The 15,916-nt window shown below is 38.6% G+C and overlaps 1 protein-coding gene across 2 annotated transcripts in view; it reads left to right on the top strand.

Annotated features, from left to right (window-relative positions):
• Window positions 1–15,916, top strand: part of CHST11 (carbohydrate sulfotransferase 11) — a 181,421-nt gene that overhangs the window by 53,214 nt on the left and 112,291 nt on the right. The gene's annotated exons all lie outside the window — the stretch shown is intronic.

Below are 15,916 nucleotides of genomic sequence, written 5' to 3'. Positions count from 1 at the left end.
GGAAGTTGTAGGGATGGTAGGGAACGTCTTGGGAAGCCAGAAGACTAGCAAGGAGTTTCTTTACCAGTTTGCCTGCTGCTAAAAGGTGCATTTTGTAATGTCCACCATGGCAGCCATTTTTCTGACAGCACATTTGACTTGCTGACTGCCCTCAAAAGTTGCTGACCCTCTGACCTAATTTAATCCTTACCAAATCAAAACTTCTTCATTGGAAACTCAGGTCACTTGTAATATACAGGCTGCTCTCTCTCACGCTCTCTTTTTACCCAAAGACATATAGAATAGAAGAACAGGATCAGGTGTATTTGGTAAAACTATAATTACTTGCTTTGACTTATATACTGAGACAGTGCAGATAAGATGGCAAAATGTTCTTTGCACTTTTGTTTTTCTTTTTGGGTAAGGATGTGTGGCAACAGCATCTGTTGTACAAGGATGTGTGGCAATAACGACTAATGCCATTTATGCAGAATAGAAGTGAATCATTATGAATGGAGAAAATATGCATCTTTTGGGAAATGCCTGCAATAGAGGCTGGCAGGCTTCCAGCCAACATGCAATTACTTCACCAGGAGAAACTATTGCCCAGACAGACGTATCTCAATAGAAGGAGAAAAGTTCTTAAAATATAGAAGGTGGTGATGTAATAAGGATTTGATTTATAGCTAACCACTGTTCTCTAGAATCACCTTTAAGCAAGTGGGTTCCTATTCTTCAGGGGATGGGTGATTTATAGCATGACTGGCCATTCACCAAAGACCATTGCCTAAAGTCCAAGGATGATTTGCCTGATCTTAGCCATTGACCATCCATTTGCTCATGCCCTCATTCCCCCCAAAATGAAATGAAGCTGACTGAGCACAGTGCATTTAACAAAAGCTTTCTCAAGTTACAGGAGTTCAGGTATTAAACATTTATTTTCAGCAAGACTGAAGCAGCATTTCCCCCCCAACATTAAAGCAAGCAATCTATGGACAGGATATTTCTCTCTGCTGCTTCATAAAACAGTAATAAAACAGCTGATCACTTTTTTTCTTGTGAATCATCATTATTTATCAAAAGAAAAAATGTTACCACCAGCTTAGTTCTAATTTACAGTTCTTCGCTGTTTGATGCTTATGTTGAAGTCAAGTAATGGTCCCTGCATGCCAGGAATGTAAATCTATGAGTTTATTGTCATGTAAGATGGAAAAGGAGAGTTGGGAATGAGATCAGAACTCAAAATGGGGTCATCGATATGTGTGGAGGAAAGGCAGACTGGATTCCAAAAGTACTTTACTTATGGCATCATCCTTCTGCACCTTTGGAAGAAGGAAAGGTAGTCTAGTACAGCTTTCTTTCAATGGGAACTTGATCAACTTGCCAGAGATTTTTTAGAAGGCAGGCCATTTATAACACAGTTGCCAATTTTGTCTGAAGATAACGCGTCCTTTTAAGGAATCAAAGTGTCTACAGCAATCAGGACTTCTGCCATTCCTTCTCTTTTTCCATCAGTTGTCTATTCTTCTACCTCATTAAGACACCTGCATAGCAAGCAAGAGAAGAAATAGTTAAGGAGTGGACCAGTGAAGGAATAGAAAAAAAGGATGAGCCATATCTGAGGGATGTTGAATAGACAACTCAAATGTACAGTCTTTTATTTGTTGCTTACTTAATCAATTAAGTAACTAATTATGTTTCTTTATCACCAAATCTGCCAAGACTCACCGAAACGTATAATTAGCCACTAAACATTAATAATAAAAACACTGACAATCAATAAACTAATTAAAATAATGAGTAAAGTCTAAACATAATTATATTAAGTAATAAACTATTAAAACCCACAACCATAAGGATAAAATAATAGCTATGGGAAAAATTAGTCACCAAATACTTTCTGGAACAGCCCAGTCTTTGTCATATTCTGCAAAGACATTAGAGGAGGAGCCAGCAAGAGAAGGCTATTCCATAAAACCATGACCATGTCCATGACCATGGTTAGCATTTCCTAACCTCAGCCCCCCTCACATCACGAGTGAGGAACTTCTAGTAGTCTTTCTTGGGATGATTTTATAGGTAGGAGAAGACAGTCCTCTAAGTACCAGGAACCCAGCCATTTAGCCCAGAGGAAGGAGGTCTTTCTGTGTGAAAAACAAATTATGAGATCTGAATGGTTTAACTCAGCATTGTGATTTCTTCAAGTTTTCCCTCAAGCTTTAGGGAGAGAATTTGAAGGATCCCTGCACAGAAAGCACAAGGCTTTTTAAACTGAACTGGGAGCCTGACTTGTTGGAACGGTCAGAGACATGTATGAATTCCAAATCATGTCAAAGGAGGGGTTCAGAGCAGCAGATGGAGGAGTGTCAAGGGTATAGTCAAGGAGAGGTAGAAAGTTATCAGACAACACAGGGACAGAGAGCCCTTTTCAGCCCAATTCTGAAAAGGCTTCAAGGGCTACATTGCAATTCTGAAGGGCCAAATATACATCAGACCCTGAGCCCCCCAGAAGGGTTATAGACCCTTCCAAAATAATCAGAGGAATTGGTTGCACTGCCACCCTTGCCTGTATGCCTACTCAAAAGTAATCAAAGGCATGCATTGAAAAAGGTGCTATTTGGATGAGAAGTGAGTCTCATTAGATTCAGGATGGCTTATTTCCAGATCAGTGTGTCTAAGATTTCTGCTTCTTTAAACAAGAAACACTCCCCAGAAAGAGCAGGTTTGCAGTTTAGGGAGTGCTTCTTGACCTCCAGCATCCACTAGACTTTCAGGCGGCAGGTGTTGTGAGAAGCTCATTTGCAAAGTTATGAGCCAGTCAGACTTAATAAGAGTTATTCACATCTTTGTTACGACTGTCTTAACTGCTACAATGTACTTAACATGAGCTACTCTTGAAAAGTGTCTGTGTTAGCCAAGCTATTTTCCATTGCAAGATCCAGGGATCAGAAGATGTTTATTTTAAAAGATCTCCATTAGCTACCAATTGCTTACCAGGAACAACTGAAGTGGCTTAAGGCTTGATTATCTGTGGGACTGTCTGTCCAGCTATGAATCTCTCTGAAGGACCCCCCCCCCATTTCCTGGCCAGAACCTCAGCTTTTGGATATACAGGAAATGGTCTTATTCTGTGTGGCTCCCAAGCTCTGAAAATGCCTTCTCAAGGAGGTGTGTTGGGCTCCCACCCTTAAGAAGGTGGTAAAAAACACCTATTTTGCCAAGCTGTTAACTTTTAATTATTTTAATTTTTTAGTTTAATTTTTGCTTTTATTTTAATTGTATTTGTTTTCTTAAGCTTTATACACTGTATTTTTATCGCTGTCTGCTGCCTTGACTGTTCAAATACACAGAAATCCACCAATAAATAAAATAAAAATGTTTGGATAAATTACTGAGCATTGCAAGCCTATAATGTGTATACAGATGTAAGTCCAGCTGAATTCAGTGAGGTTTATTCTCAAATACAAAAGTAGTGGGACCGTGGGCTTTTAAACAGAATTAAATAACATCAGCAGATTGCATTTGCAATTTTGAAGCAGTTTCTGTAAAAAGGCAAACACTGGTTCACCTCTACTCTCCCCATGGTTTTATAATATATAAAGAAAATATTAACTGGAAAAAACACATTTATAATTTGTGCTTCTTCTTGCATGCACCAGAGGGGTTTTTTTTTTTTTTAAATAAAAATAAAGAAGAGCTATGCTTCCTAGCACTCTCTCTGCTCCTAGCCACTGGTTAAGCAAATAATCCATTTCTGAGGTCCTGGATGTAAAGGGAACACAACGGGAGGTGATTGATTAAAGTCAAGTCTCTGAGCTGAGTATATCCCCTGCTGACTTCAGGGATCCATCTATGTAGTTTTCTTGCCAGCAGTTTGGAACTGATTTGCCACTGCCTTCTTCACAAGGCTTTTCCTTTACCTTTACCTTCATGTTGCTTTGTATTCCTAATCTAAAAGCCATTTGAAGCACAAGTCAGAGATAAAATTATGCATCGTCACCACTTTCCTTTTACAGATAAGCTGTGTTGGAGATGGAAAGTTATACAGTGAAAGTAAGATTTTAGGAACTTTCTTTCATGGCAAAATCACATTATATACCTTTTTCAAAGTTTGGGGAGGTGGGGGAGGGGAAGTAGACAGGGAAATCGTTGCTTGTCGAAAATCAAAACAAACTGCTTTTTAAAGCAATTGTGTCCCCCTGTGCTTTTCTACTTCTCTGAATTGACTTTATTCTATCTGCTTCTCTCCTCCTCAAGTCAGTTCTAATATTGTAGATTTCTACATAGGCAACCTATGGTTCTTTCTTGAGTGGAAATACGTTGTATATCATCACAATGACTCTCTCCCCCTCTGCGTATTCTTTTCTTTGTCCTGTCATACAGACATTACATGCGGTCTTATTTGCAAATGAACCCATTTAAATTCTCCATCTCTTCTAGTTCAACTTTGTACAATGAGAAAACTCAAGTTTCTTTAACCTGGAACTTTCCAGATGTGCTGGGACTGCATTTCCCAGAATTCCCAGCCCGTATGGCTAGCAACTGGGAATTCTGGCTGACAAATTCTGGCATTTGTTGTCCTTACAAATCTGGAGAATACCAGTTGGTTGTGGATGAATGGAAGTTTAGAGCCATATAGCTGCAAGAAAGTTGCCCAGTTATAACACCACTTGAATAAATTCTTTACATAGTCTAATAAATGTAAAGTCTAAATTAGAAGTGGGAGTGGATTATCAAAAATGTTCTTCTGCTACTGGAATCTTTGCATTTAATTTTCCTCTTCAAGCATTTTATTTGAACTGTGGGAGTATATCCTAACTTAGACCTCAAGAGCATGCACAGGAAATGTCTCACTGCATTCAGTTGGAATTACAACTATATTGTACACAGAGGAATATAGCTTCTTGTTCAGAGCCAAAGCATTCGAAGAAGTGATGGCGCCTTTGTATAGGAACCACACAGGGTGGCCTAAGAGCAAGATGACTTGCTCAGGATCAAGATCATTTTAAAAATAAGAGCTTTACAGGGGATGATAGAAACAAAACTTCTATTACTATGAATAACATATTGTAGACATGTGGATAACGCGGGATTAATATGTATATTATTATTAGCACCAATCTGGCTGTGAGAGACTGGTAAATGGAAAACATGATGTGACATATGGCATGATGATTTCCCCCTCCCTTAATCACAATGGCAATATAAACAGGTAAAACCAGAGCTCCCCCTTTCATGGGTGCTATGCAGTAACGTAATTACTTATCATCAAAGCTCCTTGAAATTCTTAAAGGAAGGTGTTAGATGAGAAGACGGAGCTGTTAATGGTGTTTGTAAACCTACTGAAGTTTTGCTAATGAGATTCTGTTTCATCCATTATACAGTGGAGAAAAAGATGGTGATCAAACCATTCAGAATGCTAATCAGTTGTTCCGGAAGACAATATTTGAAGAAATATTATCAGAGCCTTTCCTCACTTGTACCTATCACAGTATAAACATGCCTTTGCGACATCATTTTTCTGCCATGTCCTCATTACCTTCATTTCATCTCCAATCCATGACTTAGACCAGCTTAAGTTGGCTTTAGCATTAAGCCAACAGCATCTAATGACAGCCACAACTCTACTTTATTTTTGTCTCCTCCCCAGAGGGAAACTGTGTTCTAAGCTGAATGATTGACAAAAGGACAGAGTGGCAACCGAAGTAATTAGAGATGGTTAGAGAGCACTTGGTTGCCATGAATGTGTTTAAATCTCAGGATCACCAACTACATGTGAGAGCCTTGATGGAGCTTGGTGAGGTCATTTCAGAGCCACTTTCTGGGATTTTTGAGGCATAGTACTCAAAGAGGCTGGAGAAAAGCAAACTCCCCCCCCCCTTTCTGAAGATAGGGACAACGAGGAGCTGTGTTACTACAGACAGGTCAGCTTAATGTTGATACTAAGCCAACTCTGGAATAAATATTTATTCACTATTTATTTAAAATATTTTATCCCACTTTTCTATTTAAGAAACAGAGAAGCTGATAAGATAATCTATGTACACTACCTTGAGTTCCTGGAGGAAAAAATGGTTATAAATAGATCAATGAAATAGAATAAGAATAAATTTTAAAAATGCATACCTGTGTACATTTGCATACTTACACATCACACCATACCTTTTCAGTATAAATGATGCAAAGGGCAGAAAAGGAGTAAAAAATAGCAGGCAAAAAAAAACAAAAACTGAAGGCATGAAATAAGAGGTATGAAATACAGCTAAATCTAGTTTACACAAACACCATGCACTATTCCTTTTGGTAACTGTCTGTCCTTGCAAACCAACCTGGCTTCTACCACAACCAGTTCATACATTGCCTTTTGTTCTTTAAATCTTTCAGCTCTCTCCTTTTGAAGACCTCATCAACTCAACTCCATCAAACATGATCTGGTCTTACCTTTCCTCTCAAGCCATTTACTTTCTTCCTATATTTATTCTCTGATTCAGTCCCTGTTAATCTTCTCTGTATAACCAAACCACTTCAACATACTTCTTTTGTATTTGTCACACACTTTTATATTCAGTCTACATTCATTCATCACCGATTCATTCTTGATCCTATTCTTCTCTTATTCTGCCCCATTATCTTATGTTACCGATTCCCACTTCTTTCATCTCACTTTTATGTTTCTCCTGACATATACTGGATGGAAGCACGCTTTCATACACTGCTGTTTTTGGTTCTTTTAATAAACATTCATTCCTCACAAAAGACTACTATCCAACCATTATTTTTCTACCAGAATTTGCATGTCTTAAAAAAATCCATCCATTTCCCCATCTTTTGTAATAATTTTACCAAGGTACATTTATCTGATTGTTCTAGATTTTCACCATTTATGTATAACCTGCAATTGCTTACTTCATTTTTCTTTTGAAGACAAATACCTTGGTCTTTGATACATTCATTTTCAGATCCATACTCCTTGTTGCATCAGGCAATCTATCTAACATTTGCTGCAAATTGTTTGGGTTCCCAGTCAATAATTTGGCATGGTCTACATACAAAAGTAAGTAAGTAAACAAGTTTATTGTTGTAACTGCAGGTCATAACATATGGCATGCCAAAAAATACAATAAAATAATAATAAGATAGTGAGATTATAAAATAATGTAATAAAATAAGTATTAGATGTAAAAAGGTTACAGCAAAATAAAGCCAAAGCTACAGCTAAGAATTTAAGAATTTCTAAGTTTAAATGACAGCAGAGCAAAAGTAGCAACTTGGTTGCTGACAGTTGGGAACATATCTGCAAGAAGATAGTTCAATTTTTCAAAGTCAGAGCCTTTGAGTTCACTTGCCATTAATAATTTGGCCTTGATCTCATTGTAAATGGGGCAGTGGAGGACATAATGGATAACGTCCTCCACTTGACCAACTCCACAAGGACAGAGGCATTTTTTGATAGGGAGCTTACAAAATCTCCCTTCAAGATATGCTGGGGGCATGGTCTGCAGGTGAAGGGATGTTAAAACCCTTCTCAGTGAAGCCCTGGTTACATCAACCAGGTACTGGGAGAGGCTTTTAGGTTTCTTATAATGATGACACCAAGATGAAAATTTGGATGATTGTACTCCAGTGGCATCTTTATTGGCATCCCTTTCAAAAAGCCTATCTCTAATATTTCCTCTATTCCAAGATCTAAGTTCCCCCAAAGGTGGTAGGGAATCCATTTGTAGAATGGGTGACAAAAGTTTAGTCCACTGATTCCCAGCTGTGTAATGGAGAAAACAGAGTTGGCATGATGGGATTCTTGAAGGCTTTCTAGTTTGTTATAGTGCCCTTGCAATGCAAGATGTATTCTAATGGTGATGGAAGATAGCCTTATCTCCATCCTTAAATAGGCAGTGGGGGTGTCCTGGGGGAAGCCCAAGATCTTCCTTATGAAGTTGCTTTGAACTACTTCCAGTTGGGTAATGACCTTCTCATCTCACCCCCAGATCTCAGCCTCATACAACATCTGGGCTATCACCTTGCCTTGGAATATTTTAAGTGCAGGGGCTACCAGTTGCCCTCCTTTAGAATAGAAAAATGTCAGAATAGCACCCTCTGTATGCTGGGCAGTTGCTAAGACAGTAGATAAATGTGTTTTCCATAAAAGGGACTTATGAAAGGTGATGCCCAGATTTTAAAAGAGGGACATTGCTCTATTTGTTGGGCATTAACTGTCCATCTGTGTCTAATATTACTTTTGCCAAAAACTGCTACCTGTGTTTTATTATAATTTATCTTTGGTTTTTCCCTTTCACAGTAAGCAGCTAGTATGACCAAGTAATCTAAAGTCAATCGCGGTACAGGAAATAAGAGCCATGTCATCAGCATACATTAATATTGAAATTTTCTGTCCATTAAGCAAGAGGGGGAAAAAAACTTTGTAACTTCATGGCCACTACAATATCATGAATATAGAAGTTAAATAAGAAGGGAGCAAGTAAACAGCCCTGTTTAACTCCTCTCTCCAACAAGATAGGGTCTGACATTCTTACTCTAGCTGTAATGTCGGTATGTTGTTCAATCAGTAGTTTAAGAAGACACTTATGAATATCTGTCCTAGCTAATTTCTCCCATAACCAAGACCTGTCAATGGAATCAAAGGCAAAGATAAGATCAATAAAAATGACATAGAGTTGTTTTGCATGCCCCTTGGTATATTTCTTAATAAGGGCCCTCAAAGTGGCACAGTTGTGCTATGTCCTTTTCGAAACCCTGCCTGTTCTAAATGAAGGAGTTTTGTTTCTTCCTCCCAATCTTCTAATTTATTCAGAAGATATCTGGCATAGAGCTTAAAAGAAGTGTCTAGTGGATTAATTGGATGATAATTGGCAGGTTCCTGCCAGTTGCCCTTTTAAAGATTGGGTATATTATACTTTGCTTCCAATGGGGAGGTACAACACTTGTTTTATCTATTTCTGAGAAGAGTCTAGTCATGATGGGGACCCACCAGGAATCATTCATTTTATATACCTCTGGAGGAATCATATCCTCTCCAGGAGCTTTTCCATGGGCCATGGTTGAAGTCAGCTGCTTAGATTTTGAGACAGCTGCCCACTCTGGTAGTATGCTTAGTTTGATAGAGACCATTATTGGCTCAGTATATGGGCAGCTGTAAATAAAGGAAAAATATTGGGTCCACCTTTGTGCTGAGATACACGCATGGGTCATGGTGCTGTATGTGGAAATACCATTAGCTACCAATTCCCAAAATTTCTTCTCATTTTTTTCTGAATTAAGCTGTGGCCAAGTTCCCTCCATTGATCCCCATAGTAGGATAACTTCTTAGTCTTTAATCATTCCTTGTATTGGGATCGAAACTGGATCAATAACTGAACTGAGGAATCTGTCCTTTCCTCTCTAACTCTCCTCTGTAGCTTTCTCAGAGCTTGTCTTTTGTTTCTATTGTCTTGGTCATACCATCTCTTCCTTGTATTGTTCCTACTAGGATGACAGGTAGTGGTAAGCTGGGAGCTTAGCACACTATTTATTGAACTAAAAATGTGATATACATTGAAATTGGTTTGCAATGCAAGATGCCTTTGATTCAGCATCTGTGAAGTATTTTAAAAAGCAGTGATTTTCTTGCTAAGGTTAGGGCTCCATCTGGAATGATATTTAAGCTGGGTGATGCCATCAAGATTATGGTGCCGCACCAGGGATGGGGCAGTTATAAGCCAAAAGGATCAGAACCAAGGGTAGATGATCACTCTCTGCTCTGTTGTGGGCATCAAAGGAGGTCACCTGGGAAATGAATGCAGAAGAAATCAAGATGTAATCAATGATGCTGGCTCCAAATGATCTTAGAAAGGTAATGCCCATTAGAACTGTCAAAGCTGGAGCCATGGAGACTGTATAGCTTATACCTAAAGGCCAGATTCAACAAGGAACCCGCTTGTTTGTTCAGAAATTTGTCCATGGAGGACCAGGGCAAATACCATTCATCCTCTGGACTAAACTGTGTCTTCCTAACATAACTGCTGATATCTTTGCCAATTCTGGTGTTAAAATCACCACCCAGTAGGATATTTGCATTTGGTAATATTTGCTCAGCTCTCTCCAAAAGGGTTTGCAGGGAGGACCAGGCCTTGAGCCACAGATCTAGGTTCTGTCCTGTTGGGAATTAGACATTAATGCAAAGAATTAACTCAAAATATTTGCTATCTATCTAGACTACCTGGATATAATCACTGTCTGACCAGTCTCTTTGTTGTATAGTTCCCTTCAGATCAGCTGAGATCAAACTTGATAACTCACCACTTGCTCTTTCATACAGACCCAATGTAGCGGCTGGGATGGTATATGAGCAAAATCCTGGCAAGGAAGGAGAAGAAATATCCAGGCACCATGTCCCCTGTAGTAAGATGATGTTAAATTCTGACAGGTACTCATCAAAACAGGTATCCACCAATTTATTGTCCCACCCAGCAATATTCTAAGAGATGGCTTTTATGTAACCTGGAGCCTTAGAAGAGAGTCAATTGGTAGCATTTGAATGTTCTTGTCTAGTGCAAGAAGACATACTGATGTTGTTGTATTGATATTTTCATCAGAATGGGAATCATTAGCAGACAGAAACTTTATCAATTAATGTGCTATCTCTGGGCCTGACTGGATTTGCAAGCTGGAGATCTTGGTTAGGATATACTCTTGGAACAGCAATTTCCTTTTGTCCTCTTTTCTGATCTAGACCCTCAGATAGTACAGTATGAAACAGATTGTCATTATCTGAAACTGAACAAGATGGAATCAATTTGGGCTGTTTTAGAATAGAAGGACATGTGGGCTTGCTGGGGTGTAGGTTATTTTCTTTCTTTGGCGGAGTTGTTTGATTACAGGATTCAGACAGTTTGTAATGATTTTCTGTGGAGTTGCTGTCAGATGAGAGGTCCAAAGATACCAAGTCAATTAAAGGTTTGGCTGCTGCTCTGGTTAACAGCAGTGTTAAAGTAGTAAATTCATGTACCCAACCAACGTATCTCTGGTGTTATCACAAGCATTCCTTTTACATTTTTCCATAAGTGTATTAAATGATCAAAGGAATATAATACTCTCTACCCAATCAGAACTAAAAATATATTCTGTGTTTAAAACTATGATTTTAAAAATGCAGTGCATACATTTAAGCCTTCAATAAATCAGTCAGAAGACTGAGAACTAAATGAAAGCAGGGAAGATAAAACCAAGTGTTGAAGTTAGACATTATGCAGTGAGGAATTCTCCAAAACAGGAGCTGAAAAAGCCCACTTCCAGATGGAATAGCCTACTTTAAGTCTGGCTTTGCAAGGCATGGGAACTAATAAGGAAGGCACTGTAGCTGTTCTTACTGACCAAGCAAATTCTTCAAGAGCAGGTGCATGCCAAGAATATTGATGGCATTTATTCTATGCAGATGATTTTGCCAATTTACCCAAGACTCTCTAACTTTGCAGAAAAATATTGAAGTTAAATGCTATTAAAATCACAGAGAAGCACACAAAGAAAAGCTGTGGAGTAAAATTGTGACATTTCTTTGATAATAATCATGAGACTAATGGAAATGATGTACACGCATGTCGCTGGCTTCAGACATTGTAATAAGACAATTGATTCAGTTTTGATTTAATATGTTGGGTGAACCTCCCCAATCTGGTTGTTCCAACTGTGATTGAAACAAACTGTGATTTAGTATGATGCGTGAACTCAATCTATCTATGTGAGCAGTAGGTGATAATGTGCTGTGATCATCTGCTGTTATTCTGAGAGTTTTCTATGTTGGTTATTCAATAAGACCTAATGAATCCAGCAAGGATAATGAGCAGCCTTTGCTTCGTGCTGAAAATCTCAGAACTGAGCTCTTTCCCATTCTGTTCATTGCTTCTAGTTCTTTGTTATGCTGCAGTACCCACTGCTTTGATTATAATTGTACAGGCTAGCAACAATCTCCTTTACGTTCTAGGAGACAGTTGAATTGAATGCATTATTTTTGTCTTCATTCAAAATAAAACAAATAAACTTCAGTTATAATACAGCCTTTTATTCTAAAGTCATGTGATGGAATGGAATTATGAAGGCCAGGCTCAGAGAGATAAACATTTTCTTAGCTCGCCGGAGGAGCGTGGGAGCAACAAGAGGATGAGACTGGCACCTCCCTGAGGAATTCACAGTGTTGTGGCTGGCTGACTTGGGAGCTGGGATTTAAGTCTGGGAAGATTCTTGCTAGAGGTTGTAGCTAATAAACATTGCTGAACTGAATCTGCATTGTCTCTTGGAGTTTCTTGGGCTAGGCCTGACATCAATCTTCCCAGAGGGGAAGATTGCAGATTCAGTTCAGCAATGTTTATTAGCTACAACCTCTAGCAAGAATCTTCCCAGACTTAAATCCCAGCTCCCAAGTCAGCCAGCCACAACACTGTGAATTCCTCAGGGAGGTGCCAGTCTCATCCTCTTGTTGCTCCCACGCTCCTCCGGCGAGCTAAGAAAATGTTTATCTCTCTGAGCCTGGCCTTCATAATTCCATTCCATCACAAGTCATTTAAAAATCACCCTAGTGCATCTGTCTGCTTAACTGGCCTGCTGATTTAATCTGAAGAAATAGATTGAGTTGATTAATTAGTAAGGATATTTATTAAGTGGTGCTTGAATCTTGTTTTGATTGGATCTGATTTCAAAAGATTATTTTACATTGAAGACTAACAGAAGCTCAGTGAGAGACATTTGCTGTGTATGCAAAATGCTCCAGGATCTATCTCTGGTATTCCTAGGTAAAGTTTGAAGAAGCTTCTGTGAAACCATGATGTATATAGCCACCATGGATATGAAGTAAGATAAATGAACCAATTACCTGGCATAAGATTCTGATTCTGACAATGTTTTAATAATAGGATTCATCATAGAAGGGCAGCCCCCGCATCTAGACTGGCTAAACTCAAACTCAAAATGAATCTGAAAACACTGTATTCTGAGCAACATTAAATTTGTCATAAAAACTCAAGTAAAAAATCCCTTACTTGGGACAAGTAAATATTGAACAACAAGATAATTAATGTGGAAAGAGAGTTACTTTTCTCTCTCTTCTTGAAATCCACTGATGGGACCTCTGAAGTGAGATACATATGTCCATTTCGACATGGGAAAAGGGCCAACCAATTTGTCCTTCCACACAGGGAACTGTCTTCTGAACTCATCCATTGTATAGTGAGATCAAAATTAACTGTTAAACACCTCAGAGAATCCGGTTCAATAAAGGAGTGACAAATTCTAGATTATGTCAGGTATTGTATTCTGCCCCCCAGCCCCCCAAGATTACATTATGATATGAAACAGTGGAAGGGGGAAATCCCTGCCCATTTAAAGAACAAAAGGAGATCCCTCCCACCAACACACACAGAGCTTACATATCTGAATAGAGATTTGAAGGCTACCCTGAAATCCTTAAAAGAGTTGTTGGGAGTCTATAAACGCAGCAAGAAAAATGCATGCAGTTTGTTAAATAGCTTTGATAAACACAATCCATTTCAAGTGATCTCTTTGTTGATGAGGTGAGGATTTCTACATGTGCTTTTATGTAGCCAAGAGAGAGAAGAAGAGCAATTGGAAGCACACCAGAACATTTAGCCTAATTCTGACTCTTAATCTCAACTGGTTTTATTATGCTATTTCAACTTTCTTTCATGCTGCTTTAATTCAATACTTTCCTATCACAAGTATATTCTACTGACTAATTACACCCTTCTTGTTCAGAGGTAGAAAATCTTGTGGCCTCTAAATGTTACTGAATTACAACTCCCAGCAGGCCAGCCACCCTGGCCAGTGGTGAGGGATGCTACGAAAATTGGCAAAATCTGGGAGGAGCGCTGGATCTTTCTCCTTGAAAAAAATCCAAAACCTAAAACTGTCACTGAAAAATCAGCCTTAAAAACAAAGCAAAGCAAAGCAAAACATCAGGCTATAAAAATGGCAGGTAAAATTCATAGTTAAATGCCTAAGAACAATACATGAGAGAAACATATGTGGAAGACCAATTGTGCATAATTCGGTTTGGCTCACATGCAACATTTAATGAAAGCTTTTTAAACATGGTTTGAACAAGCCATAGTAGCTTGGTTCACTTAATGCTGCACATAAACCAATTAAGCCACTTTATGGCTTATTGTTATGTGTGAGCCAGATACTGTCGCTATATTTATATGATATGCTATGCAGGGTTGTGGTTAGGCGGTCTGAACCTGGAAACTTCATGCTTAAATGAGAAACTGTTAACCACAGTTGATAATTACATTTTGTTCTTCTTAAGCAATATGTCCTAACGTGTCATTCAAACGTGAACTAATAATTAGCTCATACTTAAGCACCCATTAGTACTTCAGGACGCTGGGATGCAGGAATAGAAGAGAGAAAGATCAAATGCTGTGTCTTCTCCATGGGTGTGCAGTGTCAAGCTTGTTCAATCATTTCCTGTTCTGAGTATCAGAATCTGACTCGTCTTTTTTTTGTGAAAACAGATTTCTGTTTCATGTACTGCTGCTGCTCCCCCTTCATTATCCTCTTTGACATAATAAACGACTCTAGAATTGATTAGTACACACTTAACAATTTTTTTTTTTTTTCGTTTGAAATCTGAAATCTCTTACAAACCTGCTGGCCTTTCGTAAGGCCTTTAAGATCTGGTTCTGTGCCTGAGCCTGGGGTCCTGGGTGTGTGACGGAGCCTGTTTCCTGGTTGTGTGAATGGCTGTTTGTGATTTTTCCTGGCTGCTGCATGTTTTAATTTTTTTGTATATGTATTTGTTTTTACTTACTATTTAATATGTCTTTGAGATGCCATATAAATCAGTCAATCAAACGAACAAATAAAAGGCTGAACATTTAATTGTGCTGTAATATTGGAAACTATTTGATCAGTCTGACGGGGGGGAGAGTCAAGGTCATTGGGCAGCTATCGCACAGTGTGGACTGTTGCTGACACCAACATACCGTACAGAAAGTTCCTGTTTAGCTCTCCTTAGCAACCTGCCTTTCTGTTCATCATTCATCTTAATAAGGAAGCATTAACCTTGATGGCTTACTATTGTGCCGTCAAAGAACCTGCATTTCTTATAAAGACATTCAGAAGTCGTGTCCTCGTGTGACAAGGGAACTGGGTCACAGAAGGGTCAGACTGATTCACGGCAAAAGAAAGGACTGGTCCCATGCTGCTGTAAATATGTCACAGGATCTTGGCATATGATCTGTCTTTTGGATGTGTCTGGTGGAAGTTTTCAGTTTTTTGTTTGGTTTGGTTGTTTAACGATCCAGTTATTTAATCCTGTCTCTTTTTTTCAGTGCAATTCATGGGCACATAAGTTATTTATTTATTTAAAGAATGTATATGTCATCTACTCCTTTAATGCTTCTGTGTGGCATGCAAGATACAATAAAAACATAATTAATGTCCATTAAAAACAAAATAACAGTCATAAAACACAAATGCTAAAACATTGGCATTTAAAGCCTTGGGAAGGTAAATAAATTTTGAGATTAAACTTCAACTCCAATAGCCATTTAGTCTGTAATATGAACCCTGCCAAGGAGAAAACTGAATTCATTCATGTCAAATATACCTATGGTAGGAATGCAAAATATGCCCCACTGTGGACCCAGTATCAGATATAGGGAGTATGCAGTCCTGTGATTACCTTGGTCTTAGACCTGTAGAGCTTTATATTCTTCTATGAGTACCTTGAAAGAGGCTGCAAAGTCAACCAACAACCAGTGAAGTAGTTTCAACATTACAATAGTGTGGAACCCAAGGAGGCTTCATGAAGCACTATGAGTTTTTAGTAACTCATCTATTGGCAATCTCATGGTTGACTATTGCAATGTGTTCTTCATTGCATGGCTTCCCAATACTCTGTGGAAATTATGGCTGATCCAGAATGTGG

This window comes from Python bivittatus, unplaced genomic scaffold, assembly GCF_059951505.1.
Source record: "Python bivittatus isolate LINGU-HERP-01145 unplaced genomic scaffold, Pbiv_v1 ctg000330_np1212, whole genome shotgun sequence".
NCBI classification, from domain to species: domain Eukaryota; kingdom Metazoa; phylum Chordata; class Lepidosauria; order Squamata; family Pythonidae; genus Python; species Python bivittatus.
The sequence above is the reverse complement of the archived record's forward strand: the minus strand, read 5'-3'. Positions and strand labels throughout refer to the sequence as shown.